Source organism: Lissotriton helveticus, chromosome 9 (assembly GCF_964261635.1).
Source record: "Lissotriton helveticus chromosome 9, aLisHel1.1, whole genome shotgun sequence".
NCBI lineage: Eukaryota > Metazoa > Chordata > Amphibia > Caudata > Salamandridae > Lissotriton > Lissotriton helveticus.
The window spans coordinates 903,535,124-903,542,735 of record NC_136070.1 but is presented as its reverse complement, the minus strand read 5'-3'; the positions used below and the strand labels follow the sequence as shown (position 1 = coordinate 903,542,735).

General features: G+C 40.9%; 1 long non-coding RNA gene across 1 annotated transcript; it reads right to left on the bottom strand.

The window, feature by feature from the left end:
* Nucleotides 1–4,558: 4,558 nt before the first annotated feature.
* On the bottom strand, nt 4,559–6,248 carry LOC144783042 (uncharacterized). The gene is made up of 3 exons (XR_013601368.1): nt 5,444–6,248; nt 5,279–5,351; nt 4,559–4,939 (listed from the first exon to the last, which is right to left on the bottom strand). It is a non-coding gene; the product is annotated as an uncharacterized LOC144783042 (long non-coding RNA).
* Between the last annotated feature and the right edge of the window lie 1,364 nt (nt 6,249–7,612).

Below are 7,612 nucleotides of genomic sequence, written 5' to 3'. Positions count from 1 at the left end.
CCCCCATAAGATCCAACGCAGTACAGATGCATCCATATTTACAAGTTTTTGGGAAAGTGACGCATCATTGACAAATGACGCGCAGAGCCCAAAATGCATCTAAATCCCTGAGCATGGGCAACCCTGGCATAAAAATGATGCATCGACATTGGTACATAATAACATACCTACATCACTTTAGCTGTTAAACTATGTCATGGAGCTACTCATACTGCAGCTCAGAGCAGGAAGAAGCCAACAACGACCCCCACCACCACCACCTTCACCATCACCAAGGAGGCAGCACAGGAGAAGTGAGCGAGCATACCAGCAGAGGAATACCCTTTGACCTCAGGGAGGAGGAGGTCATCGCCTATTACAGGCTCAGGAGTGAGTCCATTGTCCAGCTCCTGCACCAGATTGCACTAAAGCTGCAGACAACATCCCTCTGCAGGCCAAGCTGATGTCAGTAATCCACATGCTGGCATCTGGCTCATTCCAAACCACAACAGCTAGAGTGGCAGGAATATCTCAGACATCCTTTCCACATTCTTCCCCTCCATACTCAATGCCATCATAAGCTTCACACACCACTACCTCATGTTCCTCAACATACAGCAGAAACAATGTGAAAACAAGCAGGACTTCTATGCCAATGCTGGATTTCCACATGTCTTGGGGACAATGAACTGCACTCATGTGCAACTGGTGCCTCCTGCTGCACCACAATCTAAATGCACATGTATGCAATCAATGTGCATGGAATCGTGGACCATCTAGGAAGGTTCATCAGTGTACTGTCAAAGGAGCCTGGGAGGGATCATGATGCATACACCTTCAAACATTCCATCATAAATGATCGCTTCCAGAATGTGAGATATGGGAATGGCCTACTGGTTGGTAAGTACATCTGAAGCATATGACTGACCTCATGACATTAAAATATGTTAGATAAAATAGCCATATTTGTGTTGGGTGAATAAGACAGTGCATAAATAGCATGTGTGGGCCTCATACTAGCACCATACTACATGGCACATGTGCTATACAAACTTGAATGTCGCACCTGCTAAGCCACTGTGGGCCTCACGTACAAGAGGCCTGAGCTGCTGGAGCTTTAATTTCCATGACGCTCTGGTGGAGCAGGTCCCCTAATCATATATTTGATGCAACACAAAGTCACTCTGGTTGGCTTTGCAGGGCCTCTTAGATATGGATTAAGTCAAGGCAATGCAAAATGCTGCATTGACTTACTCTACATCAAGGATGTGTTACATGGTCCTTTCATTGGCTTTTCCCATGCAACACTAATGGGTTTTGACACACTTCCAGATTTTCAAGGCTATGTAAACCTGGGAATGTGTCAAACTGTGTGCCTCTTCAGGGGATGTGTAAGGAGGAGAAATATATGTATTTCTCCCAGTTATTACCTATTTCAATGTGTGATGCATTCTGCAGCACACATAGAAAGAAAAAGACTCCAATGATTGTTTTTGTGCAGTAATGTGTCCCTTACTGCAAACAAACCATTAAGGAAACAAAACAGACACTGCTGCACAATGGTTTAACCCCTTCCATGCTTGTGACGGAACCACTCCGTCACGAGCCACGGGTGGAGTGTGCTCATGACGGAGTGGTTCAATCATGCCGTGGCCGCTCCGCCCACGAGGCACTGATTCCCCGCCTGTGCGGGCGAATTAGTGAGTGGGCGGAGTCGTGACGGAACCACTCCGTCATAAGCCCAGCCCGCCCGTGGCTCGTGACGGAGTGGTTCCGTCACTAGCATGGTGGCCCGGAGCGACACGCCCCCAGCACCGCGGCGAAATTATGGCCACGGCAAAAGGGTTAAGTGTGCCTGTGTTTGCGTTAGGCAGCAATTTGTGGTCTTCGGCATGCAGAAGAAACACTAATGCGCTGTGTCATTAATACGGCACATTCCTGCTCTTTCCTTTTAATGAAGGGCATCGCAGCTAAGTGACTTCCTGTGCTGCCCTGTGGCAACAACTTGTAAATGAGGCCCTGTGTCTGTTTCGAAATGGTGGAAAGATCCTCAGCAATGCAACATGATGTAAATTGATGTGTGGCAACATCGTGTTGAAGGAAGGGCCTCCATTTCTGTTGTCGGGGTGTCCACAGGTAACTCCCATGGTCATTAGGCTTGTCATGTATCAAACACCTGTGAAACTGTGATATGTTACAAATAATTTGTCCTCTCCTCTCGATGTCATGTGTACTATGGAAATTTACATTAGTCATAATACATACACTTGCAATCCTATGTGCAATCTATTTTGTACCACACAGACCTACTCTATTAGTACTCTAAAGGTTCAGACTGTGCAGCAAAGTAAACCCTCATGTACAAAGGACATCTCATAGGACAGGCAGCCACACATTCACCATTTTGCTAATGGGCCTGTCTTGGTGCAATGCTGTCTATTGTCTGCCAGTGTAAGCTTTAAACACAGGAAACTACAACATGTGAAAAATAGGTCCTACACTGTCCTCAATCGATGAGGCAATGCAGTGTTGTTAGTTTACCAGTTGCACTGTACAGCGCAAGACTCCCACATATCACTCCCCTTTTGTTCTGTCAACATAGTGGACACAGTACAATGCCAGGTGTAGACTTTCATGTCCCAATGTCCCACATTGACATGCACTCATTAAACTCTCCATGGCAGTAGCTAATGAACAACAGTGACTACTACTGTCACATCCAAATATGTGTGAATGAAGAGGACATCATCTGCACCGGCTAAATTGTGAAAAAGCAGACATGTTGTAGTAGGTAAGAAATGCCAATGGTAGTCCCAACCCAACACAATAGAAAAGTGTGAAGAAATGTCATCTCAATGGTTTCCAGTCTCTCCATAGCAGGAAAGATTCACCAAGTATTACACATAGTAATTGTATTACCCAGGCCAGTATCCTAGCATGTGTAGTACAGTGTCAGTCATACCAAAATGAAAGGATGTGTATGCAAACAATGCCAGTGCATGTCCCATACTGGTTGAAATGTGTATGAATCATTCAGGATACATAACAAAATGTACTTGGATGTGGGTCCATCATTAATCATGACCATTGACTGATTGTTCCCCTCCTTTCCTTTCAGCAATCAAGATTTTGGTCTTCAATTGTGGATTATGACCCCATATGTAAAGCTCCAGTTGTAGGCCCAGTGGAGGTACAACCATGCACTTTGAAGGACACGGTCAATAGTGGAGTGGACTTTTGGAGTCCTTAAATCATGCTTATGCTGTTACAGCATGTCTGGGGGTGATTGCTCTACTCCCTCCATGGTACTTCTTACTTGTGTGTTGCAATGTGCACAACATATGTGTGCTGACCAATGTCCAATAGGATGAGGGAAATGAGGACGTTCAGGCCCGGAGTATGATGATGAGGAAGATGAGCACCAACTCCACAATGTACATACAATTGCTGGGACACAGTGGAGACACTAAATAGTACAGAATTGTTTTGCAGATGCATGAGTCACATCAATGGACACAAATATATGGACTTCATGAAAACAATGTCCTAAATGTCTAATACATGAATGAACACTACCATTGCATAAGCAATCTTACTTCATAGTCAGTGTAAACATCAAAATGCTTACATCACACATTATAGTAATTGGCCCACAATAAGTTCAAGTAACCCCTCAATATAGCAACATCCTGTGATGCATTCTATCAGCAAACATATACCTCCTTGGAATAAATCATACTTACTTTGGCTACCAAAGCTGACCTTGTGATCGCCAAATTATAGGCAAAGATTAGATGCAAACACTAATGTGCATTGGCACTGTGCATGTGCCATGCATAACCGTCCAGAACCAACCCCAGACAGCAGATGTGTGTGTCCCATGACATAATATGGTGGTTAACGGGTATCACTCTATGGTTGCTGTTAGTTTGCACATATCAAATCTGTCATATATGACTAGTCACAACCCTTACACATCTATACATTCAATGTGTCCCCCGGATGCCACATATGCTGTAGACTGGCTGAACCAGCCAGCGTTTGTCAATCCCTGAGTGGGTAATGCATCCATAACAGTTCCTAGGACAGCAATGGAGCCTATGTTTCACAGGCTGATGTCACTGGTGGCTCAATACTTTGGGATCTCAGGTGGCACAAGCATTCAACCATATCTATGAGGCCACAACAATCTCTGTGTGGCTCATCATCGCCTCATAGCTATCAAGTAAATCAAGGCACCTCAATGGGCCGGATTGGTGAATACTGTGCCATGGGGACATTGCAGGGGTATTGGAGGGATGGTAATGTCACTCACTGCACCCACCTGCAAGGGGGTCTCTAATTTCCTTTATAAGTGCAGACTGGTTGCCGCATGCACAATGAAACCTTCTTTATAACAGATGCCCCATTTTACATGTGAATGCATTGCTCCCAGGCCAGCACAAGTTGATGGCTGCCCCGGTGGCTGTTATTTGAAAAAACACTTGGCCAAAGTAGATTACAACATCACATAGGCACAAATCAAAATGCTTCAATTTATCTTAGACATATCCCTCATTATTTCCACAACAAGACAACCTTGTATCAAAAATATATTTTTTATTTTTGTTTTCTTTAAATATTTAAATTCAAAAAATCTTTTTTATCTACATAATCTGTATCTAAATTGATTAGTTGTAAAAAATAGTACACATTTTTTTCGACAGATATCTGTTCTACTTTTTAACATTTCTCCTTATGTACTCAGACTTGACCGGTTATCTTTAAATACAGATATTGGGGTACATATATTTGCTAATACATTTTCAGATGACATTTGTTATAATACACCTCCTTGAATATATGTTCCTTATATTCCCTTAGAGTAACAAGATTTGACAATATATATTTTGATAGATGCTGGCGGATTGTGTTACACTTGTTTCGGGTTGCACCTTCCTCAGGACTCCGTCATGAAAGTCTTAAAGGGAAACAATTTGACATATTTTTTAACATTCGATCTTTAACAAAGAGATTTTCACAAATATCAGTCTTATAAAGAAACAATGTGGTGCCTATTTGATTGTACTATTTACATGCAAATTTTCTTAAGGAAAATATTATATTTCTAGCGACTATTAGTACCTTTGGTTGACCCTACCAAGAATACCCTAAACATTAGAAAAAACACCCACGTGACAGAAACGATAAAAACAGTATGTGCATAGTTAGAGCCTGATTTTAATATGCAGGCCCATGAAAACCTCCACCTTAGAAAGATTACTTTCATGCTTCACCCACTTTATTTTGTTCTTTTTACCTTTTCGTTATATCTTTAATTTATTCTGTTCTTTAATCCTTTAGCTTGTCCATGGGCTTTTCTTCTGTTTGAGCTAAGGGCAAATACACAAGTTTAGTACTATTGATCACTATTGTAGCAATTTTTCTCTTTTCGGCGGATAGTTTAGATGTTTATTTATAATACCTGTCTTTTAGTCGAGAAATATTCTTCTTTTTATCTCTCTTCTGAGTATAAGGGCAATTTTTCTGTAGTTGGAAGATTATTTTCTTAAATTATCGTTGGAAAATTATTTCACTCTGTGAGAAGTAGAAAACAATATTTTTCCCAAAATTATTTTTGGTCTAAATTTAATAGCATCTAATTAACTATATCCTCATTTCTCAGATTACCTTTGGCTTTCTGTGGAGTTTTTATAAATTCTCTAGCTTTGTTTATGTCGAGAAAGCTTTATTGTCCTGGTTTTCGTTGCCTGGATTCAAAACATATCCCAAATTTATTAGGCATTATCAGCGTTTATTCGAGATAAATACTCAATGTAGCTAGATATCCTTTCTTACCCATAAGTTAAAGAGATGATGTATAGGTCTTTATTCCATCTCAGGTAAAAACGCTTATCTAAATAGGTATTTTCTTCTCTCAAGCTGTAATTATTGAAAACATGATTTTCGGAATAACTATTTGATCATATGTCATGCCAATGTATAGTTATCAACATTCTGTTGTTTACTTTATGAGGTTTCATTTTAATACAGGCGAGACTAATTCCGCAACATAGATCTTTAACCCCTTCGACGCTCATGACGAGCTCAGCTCGTCATGGAGTTTCCATTGATTTCAATGGAAATTACATGAAGGACAACAAATAGCCTTAGCATCCAAGTGGTTAAGGGTTTGGTCTGGTTGTCTTGTATTATGCCTGGCCTTAATATTATAAGTATAACTATGGCCTCGTAGCACATCACTGGTTTCCTTTAGCAGGCCCGCTACTCATCCCGGCACACCCGATACCGGGACCGGACCGACTAGGTGCAGACCTAAGTCCAACCGCCCAGCTGGTCCCAATCCTGGTCCGCCGCGCCTGGACAAGCAGCACGCCTCCCTCCAGATTCCATATGTTCTGTTTTAGCTACCTTATTACCTCCCTTGCTTAGTTTCAGCCCCCTTATATATTCTCCATAGTGAGTTAAAACGGGTTTAATACCGTCCTACATAGAAAAGAGTTTTTTTTTAAATGATACGCATGTTGTACTAATTGCTAACGCACTTGTATGCTTTTCTTTGCACAAGTCGAATTCTAACCGTTAAACATCCCTTCACAAGTTGCTAACGCATTTATTAATTTATGCCGCCATAATTCGCTTACCTCTTTTGATGTCGATTTATACGCCCTCTTGCTATCTCCTGATTAAACAATGGTCGATGCTGCTGACCCTGTTTAAGGAAGTTTCTTGGCCTGTACGTACGCATATGTAAACTACTTCCGGTGATACACGTATAAGTTCCAGGAGTACATTTGTTGTCTTTTTGGTTCTAAGTGTGCGCCATCTTTGTTAGGGAAAACTGCCTTTTATGTTATGCCGCATATCTTGTTTAATAAGGCACAGTATAGACCATTTCATATGTTTTTGGTTTTAAGTGGGTGCCATCTTTGTTAGGGAAAAACTGCCTTTTATGTTGTGCCGCGTATCTTGTTGAAAAAAGCACAATATAGACCAATTCATATAAAATGCGATTGGTGTTTTATTCTGTTGCAACATTTAGTTATAATCATTAAAGAGTTCAATGGTTCATATCATTTTGCATCTTTTTATAAAGTTCAAACTGTAGCTTTTGCCTTATTTCGACATGGAATAAGGTGGAGATTATAAGTTAATTCTATTCAGAACAATTATGATGTTTGAGACATAACGTAGTTTATTAAAGATGAGATTTTAATTTCATTCTATTTATAGTGATGGTATTTGAAGTTTAACAAGGTGCAATAATGCTATTTTACTTTGATGGGGATTATGGGCCCGATGTAGGTAATTCATATTTACCACTTCTTAAATACCGAATTTTACCGAATCGGTATTTAAGAAGTGGTAAATATGAAGGGGGGAGATGTAGGTATTTCCAGATGTGTAAATACCGAATCTTTAAGATTCGGTATTTACCGAATCTGGAAATACTGAATCGGTATTTCCTATTGATTCCTATGGCCTGTGAAGCCCATAGGAATCAATGGGCAATACCGATTCTGTAATTACAGAATCGGTAATTACCGATTTTATCAAGGGTGCAGGGGGTGTCACTTTGACACCCTCTGGCACCCCAAAAATAGGCTCGGGTGCCATGTGGCAGGCATACATG